The sequence below is a fragment of the Emydura macquarii genome, unplaced genomic scaffold (assembly GCF_026122565.2).
Source record: "Emydura macquarii macquarii isolate MOO-44397 ecotype Brisbane River unplaced genomic scaffold, CSIRO-AGI_Emac_v2 contig_1477, whole genome shotgun sequence".
NCBI classification, from domain to species: Eukaryota; Metazoa; Chordata; order Testudines; family Chelidae; genus Emydura; species Emydura macquarii.
Window position 1 is genome coordinate 14,460,304 of NW_027131614.1, and position 13,919 is coordinate 14,474,222.

Below are 13,919 nucleotides of genomic sequence, written 5' to 3' on the forward strand. Positions count from 1 at the left end.
AAAGATAAACACGATAGACCTAAATGGTTCCAAACATGTCAGTTCTTATTTACACGTATATCAGAGAGTGGAATGTGAAAATACTGTGCATTTTTAGGGAATTTTTAAAATGTGCATTATTAAACTGATAAACCCCAATGGCTGTCATGGAGCTGTTAAAATACATCATGCAAATGCAAGTTCAGACAAGTTTCAAAATACAGAATGATATACTTATTGAAAACTCTTAAGACAGGCACTTTGTACATACACACAACCACTTCCCAAAGCCTTGTATGTGGGCTATTTTTCAATCCTATTCTTAGCCCTCTCATCAATCCCTCCTTACCACACACACACAAAAGCTTAGAAAGCATTTGAAGAGGAATTTTCTTTGATAGACACAATTCCCACATTAGTATGAATGGGAATTATTTATTTATTATTTCACTCCTTGTTTGTTGAATGTTAACATTGCGTTTGGCCCTGTGCAAACTGTAGGTCAGAGCACATTGCTTCCCCTGAGGCATTCACAGTGTTAGAGCTACAGACCAGATTCACTACCCTGACTTCCACTGATGCAGACCCTCACATAGAATGCCCAGAATCTAAAAGCCTCCCCAAAGAGAGGGACAACCACAACCTTTACTCTGCTAAGTGGGTTGCAGCAGACCAGTGCATCCCAAAAATAGATGCTACTAGCATGTGAAGGGTTGTGTACAGGGCAGCCAGGGAATGCACTAACTTGGACCATTCCTCCTGCACTCTTTGGTAGTGGGTCACAAATGGAGATCTCAGAGAATGAAAATTAAAGAAGCCTTCCCCAAAGAGAAGCTTCAAGGGAGAGTGCTGGAAACTGCCTAGCCTACCCCAGGGATGAATCTATTCCTGAGTATGGTGGAACTCCCTGGCACAGGGGGGTGCAATTTGCACCTTCGTAGGAGATGAATCTATCCCTCTATTTGTAAATTAAAAGAATAGGCTTGTCTACCCACCTCTTCTCAGCCTCCATGTGTTAGGATTTTTTTCATTCTTATGGATGCTGCTCCTGTCCTGTCTGATACTTGTTGGTACTCATCTTCAGGTTGACCATAAGAACCACTCAGTGCCACGTGGTGAAGGTTTCACTATTCTGTAACAGTAAATCCTGGCAGGACTGATAAACTCACCACACCCAACTCATTGTTTTCATAGTATTTATCTAAGGGAGGGTCAAGTGAGGTATCTAATAAAATGTTCTCATGCCGTTTCTCATAATTATTGCAATATGTATGTACAAATTATATTTAAGGAATTATGTATATGTACTGATAATATATTTTAAAATCTGTGTCTAAAGCAGAGCTAACAAAAAGGTTTTGGGACACGCAAAGGTATGGATTCACCCTTTCTCTCTATTAGCCTTGTAGATTAAACATTGTAGGCCAACACAATGAAAGCCTCATTTACAAACAAGTCAACACTGAGATGGGAAGTCAACAGGAGACAAGATACCAGAGAATAAACCCTGGGGAGTCATCTTGACTCTGGGAACAAAACAGTGATTTTTTGGGGTATAAGAAGAAGGCAAAAAGACAGTGCTTTTTGCATTCAGAAAAGGGGGATCCCGGCCATGTTGCTTGGAAATGTTCAGAGATTGCTTTAGGTGAGATAAGCTGCTTTAGACAAAGATTTTTAGCCTGTTAAAGTTAAATTGAGATTCTAAGAAGCATGTTATACTTCTTGTTTTATATGTAGTCACGTCTGTCATTGTCTTTATTCACTATCTCTTAAATCTTAATCTTTGATTATAAACTTATATTTGTTTTCACAATGAATACATCTCAGTGCTGCGATGTTATATTGGAGCTGATCCTCAGTTGAACTAAACGAGTAGGTGTGTGTACTGTTTCTTTGAGAACACCTTATCTGGTAATTTTGGTCCAGTGGTTAGGGCCTGGATGCTGCAGGGGAGCTCTCGAATGACTCTGGGGTTGGTGTGTGCCTTTCCCTAATAAGCATAGAGAGGGCATGGTCTGTGGAGACATGGAAGGCAGTACTTGTGTGGCCAGAGGCGATTAGGTTCATGGAGTTGAGTGCAGCGGGAACAGACAAGACTGCTTCTGCAAGGGCAGGGAGTGGTGTGGTGCCTCACAGCCTTCAGTCTCCCATGGGAGCAGCGCGGCTCCTTTTAAGTTCCCCTTTGTTAAAGCTGCAGAGGACACCAGCTCTCCTTATTAGAGAGCCTCCCTAATGTGCCCAGAGAAGTGAGGTTCCATATTCTGCCTCTGGTTGTCTGGTTTTAGGGCCTTCAGTCTCCTTTAGGCAGCTCCGCATAGTGGCATGCCATGGAGACTGGATCTGGCCTTAAAATCAGACACAGCCCTAACATGCTACAATCGGTTTTTCAGTGATTTTCTTTTAAATTGAGTAGGAACCATAGAGTTTAGGTGCAGCTCTCAGTGATGGAATATGGTGGATGTACTATGCAGTTGTTTATCAATCCTTTTAATGAGCTGGCTTAGTAAAATACAGTAAGATATTAGAATAGATTTAGATAATGGGAAAAATATGCAGTAAGTGAAGGGAAACTGTTATTGGCTGCATTTAAATAAGTCTACAGCTGTAGGTTCTATTCCATGAATCACTCACATAGCAGACACATGAGGACCCTGGGCAAGACATCATCTCTCACCGCAAAGCTTGGTGGCTACAGGCATTCTTCTTTTAGCAAACAATCTCTTTTCACCCCACTGTATCTGTTAAAAACGCACTTTAATTTCGAGCTACACAGTCATCCAAACAATCAAAAAACAAATGCCAGTTCAAGAATACTAGGTTTACATTTTTTCCTTTTCTAGACATTTTACCATCTACATTTTCATTACTACTTGCTATCTATATAGCTTAGATTATTTGTCGAGCACCCAGTGGCCTCAATATGTAGATTTTCAACCCTGTTTGTACAATTATTATGGGATTAATCCAGAAGCCACTCTTCAGTCACGACCTCATTGACTTTAAGATTGGGCCCTGTATGCTTGTAAAACTGTATTTATTCACCGTTCTTGTTTTGGATATAATCCAAAACAATTCTTCTAGTTCTAATAGAGTGTATTTATATTGTGGTGATCTGGCTGACGTGTGTTTGTATCCATTGCCATCTACTGGATAGTATCAGAAAGTCTCAATTGTGTCATAGGCACTATATTGCAACCATAAAATACAGGCTCGCTGTTAGCTCATGTGGCAGGACCCTGTCATTTTGGACCAGGTGGATCTGTGGTGCATCTTGGGTTTGACTAGAAGCTCTGATGTGGTGTGCAGCATAGTGACAACAATGAAGTTCCAGGCGGACACAGGCAGGTTATAGTATCTAAAAGATTTTTAATTTGAAAGTACCCGCTACAGTGCTGGTAGGGGGAAATTAACCCCGCCTGGTGCAGTGCCTGCTTTGTGTTGGGCTTTGTGTATGAAGCTGTGTGAGGAGGGAATCTGCCTGCCCCAGGCTCTGTATGGCCACTCTGCCAGCTAGTAAGATGCTGCTGCCTTTCACATCCCGGGGTGCTGGAACTAAGGGTGTTGGGGGTGGGGCAGCTCCCTCTGGCTTGAAGTGGTTTCCATCATAACCAGGGTTTACAGTTTTGTTCAATGTTTTGGTACCCCCACTGTACAAATTGTTCCAATGCCACTGTTCACATCCCTTTTGGAGGGGCAGTGGGGGATGGCTCATGTGATGTGTGTAGTCACTGATTCTGTGGACCCTTCCCTGGCTCAGTCCTCTCTGCCCACTAGCTTATTTGGAGCTGTTGTGAGGCATGCCATTGCACTATGCAGGAATATAGGCGATGTCCATTTACAGAGCCTTATGTGGGCCCTCCTTACTAATGTGAACTTCACTTATAATTATCATCTCTAGATCTGAACTTTAAAATTCGTGTCTGAAGCGATTGATTTTGTTAACTCTTCAGAATATAAAGGCAGCCTGCTAGGAAAAACTGTATTGGACAAGGAAATCTGGTGTTGTGTTGACCCCTTTGCTAGACGGTGAGTAACATTCCAATGTTATTTACATGATATATTTTCAAACCGGTCAATTTATGTTGTTTTCTTTCCTGTATTACAATCTCACTATTGCCAGAGATGGGTCAGAAAGGTAAGACGTACTCTTTTGTACCAAAGCAGTAGAGTAATGAGGACATCTGTTTTCATATGGTACTTGACACATACTACCAGAAATCTGATGTCATGCTGTCCAAACTTGTACATCACTGCAGAATAGCATTAGATTTTCTGATTGATTCTGACAAGTCACTGACAGTTTTTGAGGTGAAGCACATACATGACAAAGGGCAAGCAGAGGCTGCATATGTCAGCTGGAACACTCCCTTGTTGACTTGAAGGGGTGAAATTACTGACAGTCTGTCTTTATATGTCCCGGTTGCTGTTTAGCCCCTCACGTCTACCAAAAGGGTACACCTTTTCATGTTGTTTAGTTACTGCAGTAGGGGCCTTTGATTATTTTCTGGAAAGAAGTTTAGTGCTGTAGAGCTAATTCTTTTGGTGGATTAATTATTGTGCCCATAAGGTAAAAAACATAAGTGAGTCATGTATTCACCATGAATCATTCAGCTCTGATTTCATTTATGATACTGTGTTTATGATATGAAATTGGTTTGTTTCTTTTGCCCTCCTCCTCACTTATCCTCAGAGTATCAGCAAATTCCTAATTTCCTACCAGAAAGAGCCTACATGTTTATATTAACACTTAGTGTTAAATCTCAATTCTTGGTGGCAAAGGTATAATTGGGTTTTATTTTTATTTCGTTTTTGTAAAATAAGGACAAATTGCACTTCTTTAAACAAGTTTACCATTCCTGAAACAGGATCGGATTCCCTCAGGTGCTGCTGTTGGTAAGGTCAAATGCATCGTTTGTTCTCATTTTTTTTCCATGTGTACTAGCAGAAGAGCAAGTGCTGCAATTTGTAATTGCCATTTGTTTTGTCATCAGACATCAAAATATAGATGGGCTAGGCTCTGCTAGTTATGATTTCTAAGCCATTACATTTATTAAAACACCTTGTATTTTGCTGTTTATGAATTGTCTGAACTTTCTGATTTTCTCTTCTTTCTTTCTTACTCCAAGCTCACATTCCACAATGATGGGCATGATATAAGAATCTACAGTGAAGAGTGCAGATCATGTGTGTGTGTGTCTCTGTCTGTGTTTGTGTGTTTTAGACTTTCAGAAGAGCTGTTCACATTGAGTATTGACCATTTTTGAAAACCTGGCCATAAGTGTCTCAGTGGGAGCTGCTGAGTGCTGATTATTTATGAAAATCTCGCCTTTATTTAGTTGTCTTAATGGGAGCTGAGATCTTTGAAAAATCTGGCCTAATTCTGGGTGCTGGGCACTTGAAAATCTGGCCCGTTATGATATGAGGCTTCTCTTAATTTTGTTTGATTTTCTTCTGGAGTGTCGGAGTAAATGGCCAAGTTAGATGAGGGTCAGGACTTTGCAATTTATGCCCATACCTTTTGAAAGGGCTAAAATATTAAACAAGTTCTGTCACTCCTCCGCTTTCCAACTCAGTGAGTGGCATCATGTCAGGTAATCTGTTTTGGCAGTTTCTGGACAAGAATATTTATTATTGTAAGCATATCGGCATATGTAAGAGAAAAATAGCAGTTTTGTGAATGTGCTTCTCCCACTGAATGTTGTGTAATGCATCAACACTATGAATTAATGCTAGGATTCAACTGGGATAGAAAAATACAATTCAGATACAGTTTATACAGCCAACCTTGCACAGGAATTATTACAACAAAAAGGGCCAAATCCTGCCAGCCTTATTCAAACTATACAGTGGACTTTAAGCTGATCTGTATATTTTAAATTAAAAAGGCAGGAATAAAGGAATGCATTTTCAGCTGAGTTTTTCTCTGAATTATCTAAAATGGTATTTACAGTTTTAACTGGCGAGAGAGCCCAAAACCGTGGGCCATAGTCTGCTTAATGCTCTAGTGCTGAAAGATTTCTGAAGAAGAGAAACATGCATCAGCTTCTGATTACAACATTGTAACACTTTTGAGGATGTATATGGAAAAAGGAAATTGGAATATATAGACCATGATGATTAATTTTAAAGTCCTGAAGTAAATTTTAAAATCAATATGATGAACAGCTGATAGTCACTGCAAAGATTCCAAGATAAGAATAATATGTTGTGCAAACTTGCCTTGTACATGAGTTTAGAAATTTCATTTTGAATAGGTTATGATCTTTGAATGAATGTAGTTGGGAGGCCTAGGGAAAAGGACTTGAAGATGAGTCCAAGACCGCATTATCAAACCAGCCTTCATGGAAAGAAATAATGTGCGGTAGAAAGAGACAAACTTCCCTAGCTTTCAATAGATGCATTAATTTCTTTAAACTTATTCTAATTTATCATCTCCATCCCAACAGAAAGTGTGAAATGTAGAAGGCATTTGAAGGCTAACGGTATCTCATTTAACAGACAATCTGAGTTACCAAAAATCTGCACAGATAATGGTGATTGTGTTAGTTTTGATGCTGTTTTAATGGTAATAATTAGGAGTGTTGTACACAGACTTACATACCTTGCTTTTTGCTGCTTGCACTTCAGAGTTTAACTGGCTGACTTCAGATTTGCAATGTTGGCAGCCTGAGTGAGTTTGTAGATGCACCTTTCTGAATTTGTTAACTTGAAATAGACACACACTTGTACTTTGATCATTCTCGTCATTAACTCTTTCCTCACTGTACAAGCTGTTTTGGATTCTGGGCACCTTTGGGTACAATTTGCTTTTACCAGCTGTATTTGTCTGTTTTGTTCTTGTATTGTTCAGGATTTGCAGACAAATTTGCAAGAATCCTATTTCAGAGAACATAATTCTCATAAATTTCATATAGATACCTGCAGACAAGTCTAGAACAAATAGGCAAAACAGAACAAAGGAATATTCGCATACATAGCTGTGGGGGGAAAACACCTGTCCATTGATTTGTTGTTGAATTGTACATATTTAATGAGTTCTTAGAATGATTCTATCATGTTTAAATTTTACAGCACATTATATAAATATGATAATCAACTTCTGCAATAATTATAATTAATATCATGAGTTAAAGATGATGTTTCAGACTCAAAATCCAGAGGTTGTTAATACAAAAGCTTCAGTTGAGCTGAGCCATCACAAAAGTACAATGTGGAGAGAGTCAGTTTCTTAGGTAGCCAGGACTCAAACCATGCAATACTTTAAAGCTCTCTCTGTGGTTCAGATCTTATATGAATACACCCAGGGAACACTTTACAGCCATGGTGTATTCCCCTGAAAGGAGGCACTATAATGGAAATGCTGGCAGACTTTCAGTAATATCATCATTAGGAGGCATCTGTATAATTATTTACAGTGACAGGTTGTAATACCTACAGCAGTCTTTCCCATGGCAGAATGCTTCTGCAATCTTTATCTTATCCTGTAAAATAAACATTCTTGATGGACCTTGTTTATTTCTCACCAAATTGTATTGGTATCCTTCCTACCTGTCAACTTAAAATTCATGAGACAAAATTAGGCCATTCTGCATATGCCTACAAAGGAAAATGGAGAGTCAAGTAGGGTACTACTGTTGGAGCTGTTCCAGACTCCCCCAAAATCCACTGACTGCACAGGTCATCCGAAACTGCAGAGAGTCATTGCAGGGAATATTTAGGTGCTTAGTGCATAGGCTCCCTAACTAGACACTCACTCACACATCTTCTAGAGATTACTGCAGGCCCTAGCAGGAATAACCTTCTTGGACGTTCTGCAGGGTGAGGATATGGACACATTTGCAACACAAAATGTATACCAATGTCTATCAATGAAATCAAATAGTCTGAATTTGGTCCAGTATCTTGCATCATTTTATCTTTCAATCCATGATAATTGGCTTTGTGTCTATGTTAGATATCTGTATTATGTAACTGAAGTCTATGGTGTTCGTTACATTGCATTTTATAGTGGTAATTACTAACTCAGATTATACTAGAATTTGTACAGTGCCTGTTTATGACACCAACAGTCATGTGCTGAACTTCACATGTATATGTTCTGTTCAGACTATTGACTGATAAACGGTTAAGGTTTAGTTTATTTATAGTGCCTGAATATTACTGGACCTAATATATTGGTAAAAAGAAAGTAGAACATTTTCCCCACTACTGTAATGTGCAAAAAAGAAATCTTTTTCTATCACGGTCTGGATAGTGTTACAAGCTATTGCAAAAACAAATACTAATACATTGTAACATTATAAAACCATTACAGCATATTCAAGGCACTGCTTTTATTATGCTTTTAGTATGGCAGGGCCATTGCAGAATTAAGTTAATTGTAGGAAAACTGCTCCTGGGCTTGCCAGCTTGTTTTTTATACTGTGATGCAGATTGCAAAAACTTGCTGATTTATACCCTGTTGGATTCCAATGTTTTTACACTGATAAAAGATTTGTAGGTTCACCTCTTATTTTGAATGTGTTATTTTAAGATGTTCTTGTTTACAAAGTCAGTTTCATTAGTGTACCAGGGAAAACATAATATTTCCCTTGAAAGAATATCCCAATTACTTTTTTGCTTCTCAGAGCAATTTTTTGGCTGTTTGACAGGTTTAGGGGAGGAGTAGACATAACATGATAAGGAAACTCAAGACAGAAAAAGTTATGAGGTTATGATAGACAGAAGTACCCAGGGATATGAAATGGAATTATTCCTGAAAGTTCAGAATGTATATCACCTCTCTAGACTTCTCTCTTCAAGAGGAATAAGTCACTTAGAGATACGGTTTAGTTCTTGGCTTGAACATCATGAGCATCATATCCTATCTTTCTGTCTAGAACAGTGTTTCTCAATTGGTGTTCCGCGGAACCCTGGGGTTCCACGGGAACACAGGTAGCGTTCCGCGAGCAGCTGTTCTCCGGCACTGCCGAAAAAGAGAAGATGTCCCGGATTTTTCGGCGGAGGGTATCGAGTGTAAGTGTAATTTAATTTATTTTTAATTGAGAAATGCTGACCTAGTTGTTTGTATATAATTTGCTTATTTTGACATTTTTTTTGGCTCCATGTGTAAAAATACTGTTAAGAGTTTGGGGGGTTCCGTGATTATTTATCGAGTTCAAAAGGGTTCCGTGGCCAAATTTAATTGAGAAACACTGGTCTAGAAAGTAAATCTACTACAAACTTATTCATCCTGTTGTTATAAAGAGAAACAAAGAGTAGCACCAAAAGGAGTTATGCTATATTTGTCTTCCAGAAACAAACGAGCATTAGCATCATGTAACTCTTAATTTCCTCTAAACAGTAGTTCATTTCAGAGAGTGACAGGTATAGTGATTGGCATCAGGCAGGCAGCTTTTTCTTGGCACCTGACACAGTTCTTAGTTCCATGATTCACCCCTGAACACAGGGCATTGCATTTTCAGTTGATTTACAGTGATTTGTTACAGGAGTACTGCAGGCTTGTGTACAGGAATCTGGGCAGTGGATTTATAGTGTAGAGTGATCACGTGAGGCAGAATGGTCACACAATTGACATGCAGTAATTTCAAAAAATGCTAAGAAGTTTGTAGCCTAGCAATCCTTCTAGGCAGTCATGATGTTAAGGCTTCAAAATATTGTAGTGTCACTATAATTGAGATTTGTTAGCAGTTCTTTTGGAATCTCTACATTCAGGGTATTATAACTTTAGAAATTAAAACCCCTTTGAATTAAAATGTAGTGTCTGTCTCTGGACTGAAATCCATTCAGGTGTTTTGCTTTTTAAAGGCAGCAAAGAAAGACTAAAGGAAAAGAAAAAAAAGAAACTAAGTAGGTGTTTATTCAGTACCGGACAGATGGTTGTTGAGGTTTTGAAATAAATCTATTTTTAATATAGGTGAGAATACTTTAAATGTAACTCTGTGCTTAAAAATGTAGACTGAACTCCTGTGGAGCCCTGGCTTTAGCCTTTTCATGCCTTTGCATCTCACAAAGTGGCAGGAATTCTCCTTCAGCCCCTTACAAGATCCACAGGAGCTCCTTCCCCAGGCTTATGTATCCCTGCCATTTCACAACAATAAACTTCATGATGTTTATCAATATGCAGCTGATTTAGCTACATATGTATGTGCAGCAAGTTGCTCTTTAACTACTCATTTGGGCCTGATCCAAAGCCCAATGAAGTCAGTGGAAAGTCTCCCATTGACTCTAGCAGACTTTGAATCATGCCTTTTAAGAGTGTAGTGAAAAGAATGTACTGTGCATGCTCAGTACATTATTTCCCAAGGCTCATCATTCTGTCAAATCAAAGCCAGTTTTCTCTGGAACAAGCAAAGGCACTTCTCGGTAAGAGGTATTTTCTTGCCAAATATAAACTCTGAAACCCCATCCGGTCTGACTGTAGAGCTGTCCAAAACAAGGATGCATAATTTTTTTCATTATGATATTTTTTCTCAGGTCACTCTCCTCATATTTAGCTATGGTGGATCTGTTGATTTTCAAACTTTCTTTAAAAATTCATATTCAGGCACAGACCAAACATGGGAGATTTCAGCAGGAAAGTGAAAGTTGAGAGCAATTGAAAGCAGCACTAGCATGAAAACAGTTAAGGCAGATAACAATAGAAGTTGATGCTGTTATAAGGATAATTATTATTAATAATTTTCCGGCATATTCTATTCAGAGCCTAACTCAGAGCATAGCCCAAATGGCCTATCTTTGTATCCATTTTAGTTTAAATTGATGGATTACACCTTGCCTGACTTAATTTGTAATCTTTAAAGTTTTGCTGTCAACAAAGGGAAAGAGGAGTCATGGGGGTGACTCTGAAGCTATGATTGTCCCTGGTTAGACAACTTTTTTTGCCTTTAGACAGAAAAGTATCTCTTTGATGCCTTGGACAAAAAAATGGATGTTATTTCATGTAGAGCATATGAGGCATGTTACAAAAATTTGAGAGCTGTCATTATTATGTTTTATGCGTCCAAAACTCTTAATGTTTGGCTAACAGAATTTAAAAGACTTTAAAGTCAATAAGCAAGGATGTAAGAAAGAAAGAAAAGGTATCAGGCAGCTATTTTAGCTTATGAGTTCCTAACCAATACAGCTTATTACTTCATTAAACTGGTAGCCAAGGGAATAGCTAGCAATATAATGGCCTATAAAGCACTTAGGATGAGTCTAGAGGCTAAATATTAGTCTTGGACATACACACATATCTTTTGTTGATATTAATGAAGCCAACTGCCATTTGAAGTCAACATATGCATGTACTCTACTATATCTAGTGGTAGATTTTTGGCCCACTGTGAGAGATGTCCTCTATGTTACACGTTTCCTATCCCACTCCCCCCCTTACAAGTTGGAGACCTCCTTTGGAAGAGACACCTGATCAAACAATTAAAGAATCAGCTGATGTTCAATCAAAGCTTGCCCCATCTAAGGAAGAAAGGTGGACATTTTACATTAATTGTTTTGTATCCAGCCTCAAAAATGTTTCACTAGCATAATTTGAGCAAGTCACTGCTGATTTGTGAATGCAAGTCAGAATCAAATGCCAGTTGATCCTGAGTGTTTTCAGAATGAATATTTCATACAGGTCTACTAGTGAGTTTAAGAAGCACCTTTATTATTTCTGGGATAAAACTAACTGCTGGATACTATTGTGTGGTTTGGGTATAATTATTATTTTTTTATTTGATTAAAGAATTTCCAGTGGATTTTCTGTGTTTACAACAAATTTGAAAATTTCTAAACTTGGACATAGAATACGTACTTAGGTATCAACATTTATTATAGATCTCAAGACTGATATCCAGTATGTTTTAATAATAAAAAGATCATTCTTCCAAAAACTTGAAGGTATTAATCATCTAATTAGACTAATGTGACAACTCCTAAATGCCTTAATAATATCACTGATATATCATTGATTTCATTATTATTGTGATTACTTTGGAGCTATAGATATACAAAAATAATTATTTTCTATTCACCTTGCTACTGAATTTTAAATTTATTAGCAGCTCAGAGACATTAGAAGACCTGTAAAGTAATTTTGTAAATCTTTAAAATAAATTGCTTTGGACTGGAAAGTGTAAGGGATTTAAAAGTTACTGCTTTCAAACAGGACTTCTGGAAAAAAGATTTAAAGTAAGATCAGTCCTAGCTAATATCTGCTTTCTGTCTTCTGGACAACAAACAAAATGTGTAAATGATGATGTGTAAACCAGCTTAAGTTCTGTTCAAGGATATTACCTCTGCTGTTTTTCCATGTTAGTTTACTATAAAAAAAGAAGAGAAAAAACCCTATATTTTTTCAGTTTGTTTATTTTGTGAACCTTTTACAGTATTTAGTTTCTAGTCTATTACACTGTTATTATTGTAAAATCACAAATATTGGCAGATCGGTTCAAGGGAAGATCCAATACCTGAAACTATTTTAAAATAATTTTTTCTTAAATGGATTGGATTTAAAGTTTATAGCATTCCTTTAACAAGCCCCATAGAAATACCAAAGAGAAAATCTGTACTTGACTAATTGTCAGTGCATTTTTAATTTTAATTCTTGGTGCTACTCTGAAATTTATTTGAGAAGATAGACATCACTCAGCTAGATTCCTAGTTTGTGAAAAACAGTACAGTTCTGTCTGTTTTTAGTTTTATTGCATAGAATAGTGGCCACTCAGCCAGAGGCAAATAGTAATCTGGCAGATACACAAGGCCCTAAAGACTTCAGAACAGCTGAACAGAAAGGGCGGTATATCTCATTTTAAAGCTTTATGTAGTAGTTTCAAATCCTTACTCCTCTGAGGATTTGTATGTTGAAAACATCTACCTCTTGACACAGCAACAGAGGGAGAAGGATTAGGTGGACACTTTATCCCTTACGCTGGATACCTGATTTTTTTCCTTGGTGTTTCAAAGTTCTCACTAAGAGTGACTGCTTCCTACAGTTTTTTTAACTGTCTCACATGTTGAAACTGTGCTTAATGGATGCCTTCTGGCTTACTGCAGAAGAAACGGTGTTCTTCTCAAAACCACCCCTGCCATTGGACCTACTATAAGGTAAGTCTTGCCCACACCTGGCACTTATCCCGGCATCTTTAACTTTTTCCTGATGCTCGATGTATTTCCTATCCAACCTTGCCAAATTTAGTTTATAGATTCACTTCTTATAGTATGTAAGGTACCACCAAGCATTGTGTTTAACCAGACCCTTTGCAATGGTATTCTCCAAAAGATTCAGTTACTAGTCGGTACTCTTTGTCTCCCCATTGATGCCTAAAAATGATCAAGATCAAAGTAAAAACAAGGATTTTTATCATAAATTACTTTGGGATTGTAATGAATTATTTTATGTAATATATGTTATGTAACTGTGTGCATAGCATTTGCAGATGGATTTCAGTAATTTCTGGATAGATGCTGATGTCTTAAACAGTGCTTCTTTACAACTCTTTTAGCACAATAAGTAAAGCTGATAATCAGTATCACTGAACTGCTTCTTTTTTTTCTGCTGATGATGGCAAATCAACTTGAACCACACTTCCATTTATAGTAATCTGTAACATTAAAAAAATTAATCGGGTATCATGTTGTGTGCACTAACTGATAACACAGTACTGTTGATTGAGGGCCACAATTTAACTCTATAAGGGTTGCTTGTTTGACTTGCCTGTTTTAAAGTATAATTTAAAAGAGTTGATTTTTTAAACATTTTCTCAAATATAGATCAACATAATTGTTCGAGATTTGTCATATTTAATACTACTGTAGTTCATGGGAGAAAGGGCTTTCAAATGATATCTAACTCGATCCATTTTTGATGACATTGTATTATCAAAATTTCCACCAACTGGAGGACCTGGAGCTGGGATCCGGCAGGGTAGTGAGTCCCCCGGCCACACCTCAGAGAATGA

General features: G+C 37.8%; 1 protein-coding gene across 1 annotated transcript in view; it reads left to right on the forward strand.

Annotated features, from left to right (window-relative positions):
- CYP7B1 (cytochrome P450 family 7 subfamily B member 1) overlaps window positions 1-13,919 on the forward strand; it is a 157,659-nt gene that overhangs the window by 64,867 nt on the left and 78,873 nt on the right. The gene's annotated exons all lie outside the window — the stretch shown is intronic.